The following is a 5,781-nucleotide window of genomic DNA, read 5'->3' as shown; positions in this document are numbered from 1 at the left end:
TCGCGCACATGTTAGACTCCTTGGTCCGTGTTTCAAGACGGGTCGTGAAATTGTCCAAAGCTGAAGCGCCGCTGACGGGAGCGATTATTCCGCCCGAGAGCATCCCGAGCCAACAGCGGCGCGGGTCCGGGGCCGGGCCAGGTAGGTCCGTCATCCGGGAAGAACCGCGCGCGCTTGCCGGGAGCCCGAGCGCCCAAAGGGGCGAATCGACTCCTCCAGATATACCGCCGGGCAGCCAGCCAGGACACCGGGGCTCTGCCCAACAGACGCGAACCGAGGCCCGCGGAAGGACAGGCTGCGCACCCGGGCCGTAGGCCGGCACCCAGCGGGTCGCGACGTCCTACTAGGGGAGAAGTGCGGCCCACCGCACACCGGAACGGCCCCACCCCGCGGCGAGTGGAAAGGCAACCGGACACGACCCCGCCGCGGATTGCTCCGCGCGGGCGGCCGGCCCCATCTGCCGAGGGCGGAGGCCAGTGGCCGGATGGGCGTGAATCTCACCCGTTCGACCTTTCGGACTTCTCACGTTTACCCCAGAACGGTTTCACGTACTTTTGAACTCTCTCTTCAAAGTTCTTTTCAACTTTCCCTCACGGTACTTGTTCGCTATCGGTCTCGTGGTCATATTTAGTCTCAGATGGAGTTTACCACCCACTTGGAGCTGCACTCTCAAGCAACCCGACTCGAAGGAGAGGTCCCGCCGACGCTCGCACCGGCCGCTACGGGCCTGGCACCCTCTACGGGCCGTGGCCTCATTCAAGTTGGACTTGGGCTCGGCGCGAGGCGTCGGGGTAGTGGACCCTCCCAAACACCACATGCCACGACAGGCGGCAGCCTGCGGGGTTCGGTGCTGGACTCTTCCCTGTTCGCTCGCCGCTACTGGGGGAATCCTTGTTAGTTTCTTTTCCTCCGCTTAGTAATATGCTTAAATTCAGCGGGTAGTCTCGCCTGCTCTGAGGTCGTTGTACGAGGTGTCGCACGCCACACCGCCAGCCGGCTGTGCACGCTACCGAGAAAGTACCGGTATGCGAACCGCCAGGCGACGGGCGCGCATCGCACGTTTGAGGAGACGCGGCCGGCCCCACAGGCGGCCGCGACACTCCCAGGTCTGCGAAGCGGGGCAAACGCCGCGCGCTTCAGTATACGTAGCCGACCCTCAGCCAGACGTGGCCCGGGAACGGAATCCATGGACCGCAATGTGCGTTCGAAACGTCGATGTTCATGTGTCCTGCAGTTCACATGTCGACGCGCAATTTGCTGCGTTCTTCATCGACCCACGAGCCGAGTGATCCACCGTCCTGGGTGATCTTTTCTCAGTTTCCGCCGTCTCTTTCGAGACGGTCGCATAGGCGGGAGTGAGGCGTGTGGCGGCCCCTGTTCCAGCGTTCTGTGTCCAACGGCCTCACGGCCGACGGGCGTCGTACGGCTCCACACCGGAGCGGACAGGCACTCGGGCGAAAGTCATTCAAAACCCGGCGCCAGGCGCCAGGTGCCGCAGGCCAGCCGCTCCAGCGCTTCAGCGCTCGTACCACACAACATTGCCGCTAGTTTTGAGAGGCACGCGTGGTTCCGCACGCGGCGCACGGCTACGGCGAGCCGTACAGGTAGCGTGTTGCGCGACACGACACGCACATCGAAAGACATGCAGTCTAGTCGGTAATGATCCTTCCGCAGGTTCACCTACGGAAACCTTGTTACGACTTTTACTTCCTCTAAATGATCAAGTTTGGTCATCTTTCCGGTAGCATCGGCAACGACAGAGTCAATGCCGCGTACCAGTCCGAAGACCTCACTAAATCATTCAATCGGTAGTAGCGACGGGCGGTGTGTACAAAGGGCAGGGACGTAATCAACGCGAGCTTATGACTCGCGCTTACTGGGAATTCCTCGTTCATGGGGAACAATTGCAAGCCCCAATCCCTAGCACGAAGGAGGTTCAGCGGGTTACCCCGACCTTTCGGCCTAGGAAGACACGCTGATTCCTTCAGTGTAGCGCGCGTGCGGCCCAGAACATCTAAGGGCATCACAGACCTGTTATTGCTCAATCTCGTGCGGCTAGAAGCCGCCTGTCCCTCTAAGAAGAAAAGTAATCGCTGACAGCACGAAGGATGTCACGCGACTAGTTAGCAGGCTAGAGTCTCGTTCGTTATCGGAATTAACCAGACAAATCGCTCCACCAACTAAGAACGGCCATGCACCACCACCCACCGAATCAAGAAAGAGCTATCAATCTGTCAATCCTTCCGGTGTCCGGGCCTGGTGAGGTTTCCCGTGTTGAGTCAAATTAAGCCGCAGGCTCCACTCCTGGTGGTGCCCTTCCGTCAATTCCTTTAAGTTTCAGCTTTGCAACCATACTTCCCCCGGAACCCAAAAGCTTTGGTTTCCCGGAGGCTGCCCGCCGAGTCATCGGAGGAACTGCGGCGGATCGCTGGCTGGCATCGTTTATGGTTAGAACTAGGGCGGTATCTGATCGCCTTCGAACCTCTAACTTTCGTTCTTGATTAATGAAAACATACTTGGCAAATGCTTTCGCTTCTGTTCGTCTTGCGACGATCCAAGAATTTCACCTCTAACGTCGCAATACGAATGCCCCCCGCCTGTCCCTATTAATCATTACCTCGGGTTCCGAAAACCAACAAAATAGAACCGAGGTCCTATTCCATTATTCCATGCACACAGTATTCAGGCGGGCTTGCCTGCTTTAAGCACTCTAATTTGTTCAAAGTAAACGTGCCGGCCCACCGAGACACTCAATAAAGAGCACCCTGGTAGGATTTCAACGGGGTCCGCCTCGGGACGCACGAGCACGCACGAGGCGGTCGCACGCCTTCGGCTCGCCCCACCGGCAGGACGTCCCACGATACATGCCAGTTAAACACCGACGGGCGGTGAACCAACAGCGTGGGACACAAATCCAACTACGAGCTTTTTAACCGCAACAACTTTAATATACGCTATTGGAGCTGGAATTACCGCGGCTGCTGGCACCAGACTTGCCCTCCAATAGATACTCGTTAAAGGATTTAAAGTGTACTCATTCCGATTACGGGGCCTCGGATGAGTCCCGTATCGTTATTTTTCGTCACTACCTCCCCGTGCCGGGAGTGGGTAATTTGCGCGCCTGCTGCCTTCCTTGGATGTGGTAGCCGTTTCTCAGGCTCCCTCTCCGGAATCGAACCCTGATTCCCCGTTACCCGTTACAACCATGGTAGGCGCAGAACCTACCATCGACAGTTGATAAGGCAGACATTTGAAAGATGCGTCGCCGGTACGAGGACCGTGCGATCAGCCCAAAGTTATTCAGAGTCACCAAGGCAAACGGACCGGACGAGCCGACCGATTGGTTTTGATCTAATAAAAGCGTCCCTTCCATCTCTGGTCGGGACTCTGTTTGCATGTATTAGCTCTAGAATTACCACAGTTATCCAAGTAACGTGGGTACGATCTAAGGAACCATAACTGATTTAATGAGCCATTCGCGGTTTCACCTTAATGCGGCTTGTACTGAGACATGCATGGCTTAATCTTTGAGACAAGCATATGACTACTGGCAGGATCAACCAGGGAGCTGCGCCAACTAGAGCTGAGCAGCCGGCCGCCCGGGAGTGTGTCCCGGGGGCCCGCGCGAACACGCAAGCGTCCGCTCAATCATTCTGCAAACAGGAGGAGGCTGAGCTCCCCTGCACAATACACCTCGAAACCCTCTCAGGTCCCGGCGGCGCGCAGCGCCGTCCCAAGTACTTGGTCGGGTTCGAGAGAGGCGCAATCGCCCGGAGTTAGGCGAGTAGACGCTTTCGGTGCGACCACCCGTGCTCCCAACTGAGCTTGCCGCTGCCGACAGAGGCCCGGGAGCGTGCTGTCGTGGCATTGCCGGCGGGAGACAACACGCGCCACCTACGGTGACCGGCAGCTCCAACGCCAGCGCCACAGAAGGACAAAAGCCCCACTTGGGTGCCGAAGCGAACTCTCCCAGCACAGCGCACGCGCCAACACATCCGCACAGCTGCGATACAAACCACCAGCGAGAACCGCTGGGGCGACCGAGCAGCAGACGGCGTCGCGGCGCCGAGCGCCGGGCGGCGGCGCATCCTCAACGCACACAGTCCTCAATCGGACCAGCACACTGAAGATGTCCACCGCGCTTCGCACCGGGCCCGCGAGGACCTACTTTGGCCGCACGGCGCCGCGCGCAGGGTGCGCCGGCGCGCAGCTGCGACGCCTGCCGCGTCCGTCGGCCGGCGCGCCTGCCACTGGCCGCCCCCACCAGCCGGCTGTAGCGCGTGCGCCCACGCACCGCGCGGCCAGCACGCCGGGAGGCGCCCCCTCACCGGCCGGGGACGGTCCCCACCCAGCCACCACCGCGTATCGCTTCACACCCAGATGCCGTTCAGTTTCATCGGCATGGTGGGTATCGCTGGAACAACCGGTTAGTACCTCAACCTATCGTCGCCATCACCGATTCACCCCTAGCGAGAACAACCGCACCACAACGGGTTACCATTTCTTCATTTGCGTAACTTCACCAGAAAACGTAGGCGTCCATCGCCATTAGCAACTTCAACGATTATTGCATGCCTGTGTCAGGTGTCACGCCACACTACGTCTGCCCACATACACGCAACAAAATGTGCACGCCTAGACAATACGTGGAAGGTGGCCCCCGTACGTATGCGATGTCCATTGCTCGAACGACTGTCAACCGGCCTCTGTAGCATGTCGCAGATATGGAACGCGGTGCACCATGCTATCACGGTGTTTGAGGAGAGACGACTAGGTCCGAATACATCAACACACAGCTCATGCTGATCGCCATCCACGGCGTCCGTTCCTCCCACACGTCTCTATGGCGTACCACACTGCAATCCAGCTCTCATAGGGAGACGACACGTAGCTGCGTGCACAATATTTGCACTGTATGGTCCGCCGTTTTTGGGCGCAGTCGTTGTACGGTCACACATGTGCCACGATGTATCATTCAGTACATAAGGACGAATGTGCAGTACAGATTGTGGTTCACGCGTACGACATCAGCGGACAGTTGACACAGGCCGCACCACAACGTAGCCTGCGTACGTCGCATGCGAAGGGCATTGAACATGCAAACTTGTCACCAACCAGCTTGCGAAGGCAGGGGGCAAGGTGGGGACGTGGGGACGTGGGGAGGGGTGGGGGGGGGGGGGGGCGGCATGTACGTCCTGCTGCCATCCACATTACAGTGTACAGCAGGAGCATGTGGAAAGTCAGCAAGACTTGCAAGGTGTTTAACATGAAGCGATACACAGGGGAGCGGGCAGTGCGAGTAGCGAACTATATTGCGAGGGTTGCGGGTGGGCAACACTACACTAATTGAACGAGTCGTATAACAATTACAGAGCAGGTTTAGGCGACAACGTGGGTTACGTTAGCGGACAACGTGGGTTACGTTAGCGGACAACGTGGGTTACGTTAAGGCACAACATGGGTTACGTTAAGGCACAACATGGGTTACGTTAAGGCACAACATGGGTTACGTTAGGGCACAACATGGGTTAGGTTAGGGGACAACATGGGTTAGGTTAGGGGACAACATGGGTTAGGTTAGGGGACAACATGGGTTAGGTTAGGGCACAACATGGGTTAGGTTAGGGCACAACATGGGTTAGGTTAGGGCACAACATGGGTTAGGTTAGGGCACAACATGGGTTAGGTTAAGGCACAACATGGGTTAGGTTAAGGCACAACATGGGTTAGGTTAAGGCACAACATGGGTTAGGTTAAGGCACAACATGGGTTAGGTTAAGG

General features: G+C 57.8%; 2 non-coding genes across 2 annotated transcripts; both read right to left on the bottom strand.

Annotated features, from left to right (window-relative positions):
- Positions 1–1,150: 1,150 nt before the first annotated feature.
- LOC124737609 lies at positions 1,151–1,305 on the bottom strand. The gene has a single exon (XR_007009807.1). It is a non-coding gene; the product is annotated as a 5.8S ribosomal RNA (ribosomal RNA).
- Positions 1,306–1,657: 352 nt separating this feature from the next.
- Positions 1,658–3,567, bottom strand: LOC124737602. Its single transcript, XR_007009804.1, has one exon. It is a non-coding gene; the product is annotated as a small subunit ribosomal RNA (ribosomal RNA).
- Positions 3,568–5,781: the final 2,214 nt, after the last annotated feature.

This window comes from Schistocerca piceifrons, unplaced genomic scaffold, assembly GCF_021461385.2.
Source record: "Schistocerca piceifrons isolate TAMUIC-IGC-003096 unplaced genomic scaffold, iqSchPice1.1 HiC_scaffold_172, whole genome shotgun sequence".
NCBI classification, from domain to species: Eukaryota; Metazoa; Arthropoda; class Insecta; order Orthoptera; family Acrididae; genus Schistocerca; species Schistocerca piceifrons.
This window is presented reverse-complemented; position numbering and strand designations above follow the sequence as displayed.